This window comes from Heterodontus francisci, chromosome 29 (genome assembly GCF_036365525.1).
Source record: "Heterodontus francisci isolate sHetFra1 chromosome 29, sHetFra1.hap1, whole genome shotgun sequence".
NCBI lineage: Eukaryota > Metazoa > Chordata > Chondrichthyes > Heterodontiformes > Heterodontidae > Heterodontus > Heterodontus francisci.
This window is the reverse complement of record NC_090399.1, coordinates 34,073,932-34,083,649: the sequence shown is the minus strand read 5'-3', so window position 1 is coordinate 34,083,649 and position 9,718 is coordinate 34,073,932. Positions and strand designations below refer to the sequence as shown.

At 48.7% G+C, this 9,718-nt stretch overlaps 1 pseudogene; it reads left to right on the top strand.

Moving 5' to 3' along the window:
- Positions 1-4,498: 4,498 nt before the first annotated feature.
- The window catches only part of LOC137345741 (netrin-G1-like), a 278,383-nt pseudogene continuing 273,163 nt past the window's right edge, over positions 4,499-9,718 (top strand).

Genomic DNA, 9,718 nt, shown 5'->3' with positions numbered 1-9,718 from the left:
TTTTGTGTGGTAATCTGTCCCTTCGTGCTGCAGACAATCTCTCTCTATTATATTCTGAGGTGACACATTGCCAGAGCCTGTAATTTATACTCTGTGGGATTTCCCCGGGGATATTGAGGTTGCCACATTGTTACTTGTTTTTAAAAATTGAACAGATTACGACATCAAGTTCAGTCTCTGTTGTGATAGAATATGTTTATTTCTGAGATTGAATTGGAAAACTCCAATGACTGGACAATTCTGATCACATTAATTAACTAATGAAAATTGGAAGCTGTATTCTCCCAGCAATGAGGTTGTTCTTTCAAACACCATCAGTCCCATCTCTGGATCTCATGTTGTTTCAGTGGTGTCCTTCACTCGACTGTGGTTTGGGTGGTGAAGAGCAGATTGGGGCCATCGTCCATCTGGGCCTTGAGCTGCAGGCTCTCATTGTGAAGTATGGAGAACTGGGAGTGCAGACAGTGAATCTCTGGGGAGTCCTTCACCATCTCACTGGCAAGAGTCTTCAGCTGTTCCTGGGGAGGGGAGAGTGGGGAGGAAACACTGGACAAGGAAAGGGTTAACCAGAGAGAGAGAGAGAGTTTCACTGCCCCATACCTTGTCTGACCAATCAGAGTAAACACAGCAACAGGAGGAGGCCATTCAGCCCCTCGAGTCTGTTCAGTCTTTTGATGGAATTTGCTGGCGGAGAGGATATTGGTGAATAGATGAGTATTTTAAAGTGACAGAAATTCTCTCGGCTGGGAGGAGGGGCCGTGGAATCATTTTCAACCACCTGAGAGGATAATCAGAACTTCGGTATAATGTCTCATCCAAAAACACACCACCAATAATGCAGCACACCGTCAATACTGCCCCTCCGCATGCAGCACACCATCAGTACTGCCCCTCCGACAGTGCAGCACTCCCTCAGTACTGCCCCTCTTACAGTGTAGCAGTACCTCAATACTGACCCTCCGACAGTGCGGCACTCCCTCAGTACTGCCCCTCTGACAGTACAGCTCTCCCTCAGTACTGACCCTCCGACAGTGCAGCACTCCCTCAATACTGCCCCTCTGACAGTACAACACTCCCTCAGTGCTGACCCACCAACAGAGCAGCACATCCTCAGTATTGCCCCTCCGACAGTGCAGCAGTCCCTCAGTACTGACCCACCAACAGTGCAGCACTCCTTCAGTATTGCCCCTCCAACAGTGCAGCAGTCCCTCAGTACTGTCCCTCTGACAGTGCAGCACTCCCTCAGTTCTGCCCCTCTGACAGTACAGCTCTCCCTTGGTACTGACCCACCAACAGTGCAGCACTCTCTCAGTACTGACCCTCCGACAGTGCAGCACTCTATCAGTACTGCCCTTCTGACAGTGCAGCACTCCCTCAGTACTAACCCTCTCACAAGGCAGCGGTCCCTCAGTACCGACCCTGCAACTGTGCAACTGTCTCTCAGTACTGCCCCTCTTACAGTGTAGCAGTACCTCAATACTGACCCTCCGACAGTGCAGCACTCCGCAGTACTCACCCTCTGACAGTGCAACACTCCCTCAGGACTGACCGTCCGACAGTGCAGCACTCCCTCAGTACTGCCCCTCTGACAGTACAGCTCTCCCTCAGTACTGACCCTCCGACAGTGCAGCACTCCCTCAATACTGCCCCTCTGACAGTACAACACTCCCTCAGTGCTGACCCACCAACAGAGCAGCACATCCTCAGTATTGCCCCTCCGACAGTGCAGCAGTCCCTCAGTACTGACCCACCAACAGTGCAGCACTCCCTCAGTATTGCCCCTCCAACAGTGCAGCAGTCCCTCTGGGAATTCTCTGGGAAGCCAGGGAGGAGATTGCAGAGCCCTTGTCCTTGATTTTTATGTCGTCATTGTCGACAGGAATAGTGCCGGAAGACTGGAGGATAGCAAATGTTGTCCCCTTGTTCAAGAAGGGGAGTAGAGACAGCCCTGGTAATTATAGACCTGTGAGCCTTACTTCGGTTGTGGGTAAAATGTTGGAAAAGGTTACAAGAGATAGGATTTATAATCATCTTGAAAAGAATAAGTTCATTAGAGATAGTCAGCACGGTTTTGTGAAGGGTAGGTCGTGCCTCACAAACCTTATTGAGTTTTTTGAGAAGGTGACCAAACAGGTGGATGAGGGTAAAGCTGTGGATGTGGTCTATATGGATTTCAGTAAGGCGTTTGATAAAGTTCCCCACGGTAGGCTATTGTAGAAAATACAGAAGCATGGGATTGAAGGTGAATTAGTGCTTTGGATCAGAAATTGGCTAGCTGAAATAAGACAGAGGGTGGTGGTTGATGGTAAATGTTCATCCTGGAGTATAGTTTCCAGTGGTGTACCGCAAGGATCTGTTTTGGGGCCACTGCTGTTTGTCATTTTTATAAATGACCTGGATGAGGGTGTAGAAGGGTGGGTTAGTAAATTTGCGGATGACACGAAGGTCGGTGGAGTTGTGGATAGTGCCGAAGGATGTTGTAGGTTACAGAGGAACATAGATAGGCTGCAGAGCTGGGCTGAGAGATGGCAAATGGAGTTTAATGCGGAAAAGTGTGAGGTGATTCACTTCGGAAGGAGTAACAGGATTGCAGAATACTGGGCTAATGGGAAGATTCTTGGTAGTGTTGATGAGCAGAGAGATCTTGGTGTCCAGGTACATAAATCCCTGAAAGTTGCCACCCAGGTTAATAGAGCTGTTAAGAAGGCATATGGTGTGTTAGCTTTTATTAGTAGGGGGATCGAGTTTAGGAGCCATGAGGTCATGCTGCAGCTGTACAGAACTCTAGTGCGGCCGCACCTGGAGTATTGCGTGCAGTTCTGGTCACCGCATTATAGGAAGGATGTGGAAGCTTTGGAAAAGGTGCAGAGGAGATTGACTAGGATGTTGCCTGGTATGGAGGGAAGGTCTTACGAGGAAAGGCTGAGGGACTTGAGGTTGTTTTCGTTAGAGAGAAGGAGGAGGAGAGGTGACTTAATAGAGACATATAAGATAATCAGAGGGTTGGACAGGGTGGATAGTGAGAGCCTTTTTCCTCGGATGGTGATGGCAAACATGAGGGGACATAGCTTTAAGTTGAAGGGTGATAGATATAGGACAGATATCAGAGGTAGTTTCTTTACACAGAGAGTAGTAGGGGCGTGGAACGCCCTGCCTGCAACAGTAGTGGACTCGCCAACTTTAAGAGCATTTAAGTGGTCATTGGATAGACATATGGATGAAAATGGAATAGTGTAGGTCAGATGGTTTCACAGGTCGGCGCAACATCGAGGGCTGAAGGGTCTGTACTGCGCTGTAATGTTCTATGTTCTATGTTCTATGTACTGTCCCTCTGACAGTGCAGCATTCCCTCAGTTCTGCCCCTCTGACAGTACAGCTCTCCCTTGGTACTGACCCACCAACAGTGCAGCGCTCCCTCAGTACTGACCTTCCGACAGTGCAGCACTCCCTCAATACTGCCCCTCTGACAGTACAACACTCCCTCAGTACTGACCCACCAACAGTGCAGCACTCCCTCAGTACTGCCCCTCCGACAGTGCAGCAGTCCCTCAGCACTGTCCCTCTGACAGTGCAGCACTCTCTCAGTACTGACCCTCCGACAGTGCAGCACTCTATCAGTACTGCCCTTCTGACAGTGCAGCACTCCCTCAGTACTAACCCTCTCACAAGGCAGCGGTCCCTCAGTACTGACCCTGCGACTGTGCAGCTGTCCCTCAGTACGACCCTCCGACAGTGCAGCACTCCATCAGTACTGCCCTTCTGACAGTGCAGCACTCCCTCAGTACTAACCCTCTCACAAGGCAGCGGTCCCTCAGGACTGACCCTGCGACTGTGCAGCTGTCCCTCAGCACTGCCCCCTGACAGTGCAGCACTCCATCAGTACTGCCCCTCTCACAGTGCAGCACTCACTCAATTCTGACCCTCTGTCAGTGCAGCAATCCCTGAGTAACGATCCTCTGACAATGCAACACTCCCTCAGTATTGCCCCCTGACAGTGCAGCACTCCATCAGTTCTGCCCCTCTGACAGTGCAGCACTCACTCAATTCTGACCCTCTGTCAGTGCAGCAATCCCTGAGTAACGATCCTCTGACAGTGCAGCACTCCCTCAGTACTGATACTGCCAGTAAATCTGAAACTGTGGACATTTGTGCTCAAGACTTTGACGTTGGCAGGACAGGTTGAGAAGCCTGATAAAAACGTAGACTGGATCTTGTCATTTAAATAGAGGCATCGTGTAAAAAACATGGAATTTATGTTCAGTTGTGCTAAAACATTGGTTTGGCCCCAGCTGGAGTTTTGTGTCCCGTTCTGGGCTCCACACTTTAGGAAGGATGTCAGGGCCTTGGAGAGGGTGCAGAGGAGATTTACGAGAATGGGACCAGGGATGAGGGAGTTCAGTTAATGTGGAGAGACTGGAGAAGCTGTGTTTGTTCTCCTTAGAGCAGAGTAGGTTCACAGGAGATTTAATTGAGGTTTTCAAAATCCTGAAGGGTTTTGATGGAGAACGTAAGGTTTTTTCAGTCGAGTCAGTGACCAGAGAGACACAGATTGAAGATAATCAGTAAAAGAACCAGAGGGGGAGATGAGGAGAAATGTTTTTGCACAGTCCTTTCACTGCTCTTCCAGTTGGTGGTGGGGGTGCGGGGGGTTTGCAATGTCTTCACCTGGGACAGCTGTTAGCTGCTCAGGCACACTTTGATTCCAGTGTTGAGGGAAAACAGAAAAGAGAAAATGTCTTCACCTGGGCAGCTACAGCTATCCCAGGCTCGGTCATTGGGTGTGGAGGGAGCTCCCATTCAACACTGTTAAACACAGGAGCTCCCTGTTTAAACAAACCAGCCCCACCCAAGGTCCTCAGGTCTCTTCTTTCCCCCTCCCCACAACAATCAATGAAAGGACTTCAAAAAGCCAAACTCACAAGAGCTGTCAGTTCTTTTGGCCTCTTGTTTCCCTTTTTCTGGAATAAGGATAGATGGAAAAACCATCCTTTCAGCCTCAGCCTTTCTCCATGCAGCAGTCACACAGTCTTCATCTTCCAGGCACCAGCACACAGCCACAGTCAGCTGAACCTGATTATCCATTGAGCAGTCCTCAATCAGGCAGCATTTAACCCAGTGCTGGACCTGTCCTGGGAGTGTTTAATGGGGACAGAGTAGAGGAAGCTTTACTCGGTATCCAACACGGTTTCTTTTTTTAATCTGTATCTAACCCATTTTTTTGTTTTGCTTAAGGGGGCCTTTATTCCCCAGGCCCCCTTTATACAAGTCCTGGGAGTGTTTGATGGGACAGTGTAGAGGGAGCTTTACTCTGTATCTAACCATGTTGTTCCCGTCTCCGTTTCCAGGAGAACCCGTACATGTGCAACGAGTATGACGCTCGCACGCCCGAGCTCGCACACCTGCCCGAGTTGATGCTGGATGATGAGGGGCGGATTCCCAACACCTTTTGGCAAAGTGTCTCCTGGAGGAGTTTCCCCGAGCCCCTCCTGGTCAACATCACTCTGTCCTGGGGCAAGAGCATCGAGCTGACTGAGGACATCGTCATCACCTTCGAGTTGGGCCGGCCGGAGCAGATGGTCCTGGAGCAGTGTCTGGAGCACGGCCAGAATTGGCAGCCCTACCAGTTCTACGCAGCCAACTGCCTCAACTCCTTCGGGATGGAGCCGAGAAGGGCCCGGGATCTGAGGCCGGCCTCGGTGCTGGACATCATCTGTACGGAGGAGTACTCCAGGGGCTATGTGTGGAAGGTGGACAAGATGGTCCGCTTCGAGATCCAGGAGCGTTTCGTCCTGTTCGGGGGGCCCGTCTCCGTGACATGGCCTCACTGTACGGCCAGCTGGACACCACCAAGGATCTGAGGGACTTCTTCACCCTGACTGATCTACGGCTCAGGCTGCTCCAGCCGGCCATTGGGCCCATCAGTGTTGACCCACTCAACCTCTCCAAATACTTCTACGCCATCTCCAACCTGGAGATCCGCGGGCGGTGAGAGCTCCTCAACCCTTCTGGACAGAGTCACTGACCCCACACTTCACAGCCAGGGAGCACTGGGTCAGGATAAACATCTGGGGGGGAAACAATCAGGGTCAACATCTGGGGGGTGGGCACAATCAGGGTCAACATCTGGAGTCACTGTCAGGGTCAAAATTTAAAGTCACTCTATCAGGGCCAATATCTGGGGGTCACTCTCACTCTGTTGGAGATTCCCGGAGAGTGAGAGCTCCTCACTGTTTCTGCTCAGACTCACTGGTGTGAGCACTCGGTAACTGGTGAGGTTTACAGTGATAGATCGGGATCCTTCCCTCAGCCCACTCAGCACTGTCAGTTGCCCCTGTGTGGACTGTGAAAGCTTCCCTGAATGTCTCTGTGACAGTCTGTACAGAGCAGCACTGTGACAGCTCGCCATGTCCCTGGTGATGGGCTTGTTAGTGAGCTTTCAGAGTCCTGCTGGCTGAGTCACCATGAGGGAGCCATTTCCTGCTCAGTGTTCAGCTAATCGAGCAGCACGGAGCGAGCAGAATCTGTCCCTTTACTCTCAACACTGCCGACATCCAGTCTCATCAGGATTCAGAGAATCAGGCAGCACAGAAGGAGGCCTTTCAGCCCATCGTGCCTGTGCTGGCTCTTTGAAAGAGCTGTTCAATTAGTCCCACTCCCATGCTCTTTCCCTATAACCCTGTAAATTTTCCCCTTGTAGTATTGAATGTTATTATTGGATCTTCCAGTGCCCTTTCAGACAGAACATTCCAGATCACAACAACTCGCTGTGTAAATAAAATTCTCCTCCTCTCCCCTGCTGGTTCTTTTACCAAATCCCTTCAATCTGTGTCTCTCTGGTCACTGACCCTCCTGCCACTGGAAACAATTTCTCCTTATTTACTCGATCAAAGCCGCTGATGATTTAATGAATGATTCTGACTGAACACTTCCTTCCTGTTCAATCTATATTCAGTCTCGATCAGAGAGTTCCCATTCACCCATCACACAATCTCCGGGACTCGGAGCCATTACCTCATTATTCTACACTCAGCTTCTGGGAGACTCACTCGAGCTTTTAGTCCAGGAGAATCTTCAGACACTAATTAGAGAACAGGAGCAGGAAAATGTTTACGCTGCCGTTCATTTGACTCCAAGGAACTGTCCGGGTTTTGCTTCGTTCAGTAAAAATTTCCCAGAACTGTGAATTTACAAACTGTGCAACATCCAATCTGCAGATTTTGAAGCTTCTCCTTCGCAGTGAGTTAAACAGCGGCTCGATGTTGTTAACACAGAGTCACCGAGAGCAGCGTTCTCACGCTTCACGGCAGAGAGACGGGTCCAACACTTTGGGCCTTTCCAAATCACACTTACTAAGCAACAACAACTTGTATTTATATAGCACCTTTAACATAGTAAAACATCCCAAACTGCTTCACCGGTGTGTAAATCTGATAAAATATAACACCGGGGGAAATAAGGAGATATTAGAACAGGTGACAAAAAGCTTGGTCATGGAGGTTGGTTTTAAGGAGTGTTTTAAAGGAGGAGAGAGAGGGAGAGAGACGGAGGGGTTTAGGGAGGGAATTCCAGAGCTTTGGGCCCAGGCAGCTGAAGGCACGACCGCCATCGCTGGAGTGTTGGATTCACAGTCGATGTTAGTGATGCGATTGTGTCCGTTAGAATATTTAAAAAAACTTTCACCAGCAGGTTGTCCCTGACTTCAGTCCCGACCCTGCCTTTTCCCAGTCTGTGTCTGTGTCCCTATCTAACCAACTAATTCCAAATCCCACACTCTGCTTCCTCTCTCTATCCTGAATCACTGATATCCACTCCTGTCAGTTTTCCTGTCACATTTCCTGGAGATTTCTGTTGAAAAGGAGAGTTGTTTGTTCTGTAAAGCACACTCATTCTATCACTGAATGTTACTCATTCACCTTATCTGAAGCTGGAATTCCCGGTGAACAAACACTGGAATCAGTGGGGAGAAAAATGTTGAAGTTTCCAGAGCTAAGCTGGTAAAGGGGGAGCAGAGTCACGGAGCGGAGAGTCCGCTGTCTGACAGAGCTGATCAGGTTATTTTAAACCAGCTTGCTGTTGTTTGTTACCATGTGTAAGTGTAATCTTCACACCAACAACTGTATCTTGGAGAAGGGGAAGCTGAGTTGTGAGTGTGAACACAACACAACGGGGCCGGACTGTGGGAGATGTAAGAAAGGTTTTCAAGGCTGACGGTGGAGAGCGGGCTCGTACCTCCCAATCCCCAAAGGGACAGCCAATGTCTGTGAGTAACGAGCGCTTCTCCGGCCCGGCCCAGTGCCGGTGAAAGATTCACTTCATATTTCATTCTCATCGTAACTCTCGGCAACGCATCGATTCCAAAATACAACCCAATGGATGTTTGTGATTGTGTTAATGTGTAAACAGAGACTGACAGTGGGAGATTGTACAGACACAGAATCAGAGAATCAGACAGCACAGAAGGAGGACATTCGGCCCATCGTGCCTGTGCCGGCTCTTTGAAAGATCTATTCAATTAATCCCACTCTCCTGCTCTTTCCCCAGAACGCTGTAAATTCATCCTTTTCAAGTATTTACTCAATTCCCTTTTGAAAGTTATTATTCATTCTGCTTCCACTGCCCTTTCAGGCAGAACATTTCAGATCACAATAACTGTGGAAGCAGAATCTTTGAATATTCTTAAAGCAGAGGCAGACAGATTCTTGATAAGCAAGGGGGTGGAATGTTATCGGAGGGAGGTGGAAATGTGGACTAATCAGTTCAGCCTTTAACTTATTGAATGGCGAATCAGGCTTGAAGGGCCAAGTGGCCTACTCCTGCTCCTAATTTGGTTGTTCCTAACAGCACTGTGGGTGTACCTACCCTACATGACTGCAGCAGTTCAAGAATGCAGCTCACCACCACCTTCTCAAGGGCAATTAGGGATGGGCTATAAATACTGGCCTTGTCAGTGACGCTTACATCTCGTGAAAGAATAGAAACAAAGTCCTATATCCTCATACCTGCCCAAACCAGGTCAGCGTCTCCTCATTCCTGATGTCTTCTGCATTTCCTACATTCACACTCCTATCAGCACATTGATATTCCAAAACCAATATTGACTAAAACAACATGGCAGTCTTGGTACTCAACTATTTTGTGTTAATTCTACCTACATCTGGCTCTCTGAGACTATGAAGGTGTTTATCTTTTAGTTCTCATGCAGCAGCCTGTCTGTTTTCATGCTCTGCTAAATTTCTGCTGAAGTTTACCTTTTTACCATTTACTCAATGAAGGCTCAAATCACAATTTCCCATCGTCACCTCTCAGCTGATTTTATACAGAGTGTATTACAAACAGGAATTTAAAAAAATGTTCACTACAAGATTCAGTATAACAATGAAATTAATGAAGTGTCCAGCCAGTCGTAGTGTTTAACTGAGCTTCATTAATTAGCAAGCTTTTAGTTTTGGTGGCAGCAGCTTTGACAGAAGCGGAGGTACGGAGCGAACTTGCAGCTGGGAAGTCAATTTCAGTGTAAGTTAAAAGTTAATTCCCTTTTGTTTTCGGAGGACCAGGGGACTGCTAGGTAAGTAAAAACTATATATTTGGGTGGTGGCTGTACCCGAGACACTACACATGTAGTGTCTCCCACCCACCCTCCTCCTCTAACCAAATAAAAGGACTCTGGTGTGTTGATAAGGTAAGCTTTTTATTTAAGAAGTTCTGTCCGTCGGATTGC